Below are 1,454 nucleotides of genomic sequence, written 5' to 3' on the forward strand. Positions count from 1 at the left end.
TAATAATCAAGATCCCAGAAACCCAACAGAAGAACAAAATACTACAAGCAGTAAGAGAAAAGAAACAAATCACATACAAAGGAAAGCCCATCAGAATCACAGCAGATTTTTCAACACAAACTCTTGGGGCAAGGAGAGCCTGGAATGAGATATTTCAAGTACTAAAAGAGAACAACCTCCAACCTAGACTGATGTATCCAGCAAAACTCTCTTTCAAAATGGATGGGGAAATAAGACACTTCCACGACAAAGAACACCTGAGAAACTACATGAATAACAAACCAGCACTACAAGTAATTCTAAACAAGATCCTAGAAAAAGACAATGAAGGCAACAACACCATGAGGCCCAACAGAGCAAATCAAATAGGCAAGGCAAGAAATTAAAAGGAGAAGGTGAAAAAGTAAAAAGAGTCAACAAAAGGCCAATAACATGTCAATAATAAGTCAGTACATATCAGTTATAACAGCAATGTCAATGGCCTCAACTCACCAATCAAGAGAAACAGACTGGCAAAGTGAAATAAGAAGAAAAACCCAACAATATGTTGTATACAAGAACACACCTAGTGCAAAAAGAAGCCCATAGACTGAAAGTAAAAAGATAGAAAACAATTCTCTATGTGACAGGAGCCCAGAAAAAAACAGGGGTAGCAATCTTATTTCCAGACAAAGTAAATTTCAAACCAAAACTGATTCTAGTATTATTGATGTAGGAAAGTACTGTATCATACCTCTATGAATGTAAAATATCTTGTACCTGCTTTATGATACATAGTAGTGACTGTGCTTTATCAGAGCTATATTTAATGATATTACTCTAGAATGTTCTCTTTCCAGATGATGATTAAGATGCTAATAAAAAAAATGGTCCCAGGTACCACAACAGCAACAGAATTTTGCTGTTTTCTGGATATTATTATTTTCTTTGTTTCTTTTTGTTTTGTTTTTTGTTTTTGGTTTTTTTAATGGAATGTGCTGAATGTCTATAATTTTGTTCAGATGACTGCAGAACCTGGAAAAGCTGTTGCTGCTATTGATGTATAAAATACTGCTATTATTAGTCTTTTTATATAAATATATATATATATATATGTATATATATCTATGTATACATATATATATCTAAATTGAATTTTGGGAAATTTTAACGGTGCTGCCAATTTGGGGAAAAGTCATCCCAATTTACTGTGTTGAGTTGGCATTGTATAGAAATGGACAGCCATATTGGTCTAGAAATGTTAATTTTTTATTTTTATTTTTTATTTTTTTCCATGTGTACAGGGTAACGTATCATACTAAATATGTAAGGTCATATCTACGTGGTTTTGATTAAAGAAACTAATAAAGCATTCTCTAAATAATAAAAAAAAGAATAAGATAAGACTATAAGAGCAAGAAGCAATTTAAATATGTTCAGGGACCATTTTCATCTCCAGAATTAAGGACTATTTT

The sequence above is a fragment of the Fukomys damarensis genome, unplaced genomic scaffold, assembly GCF_012274545.1.
Source record: "Fukomys damarensis isolate Sample0158 unplaced genomic scaffold, DMR_v1.0_HiC HiC_scaffold_13, whole genome shotgun sequence".
Taxonomy (NCBI): domain Eukaryota; kingdom Metazoa; phylum Chordata; class Mammalia; order Rodentia; family Bathyergidae; genus Fukomys; species Fukomys damarensis.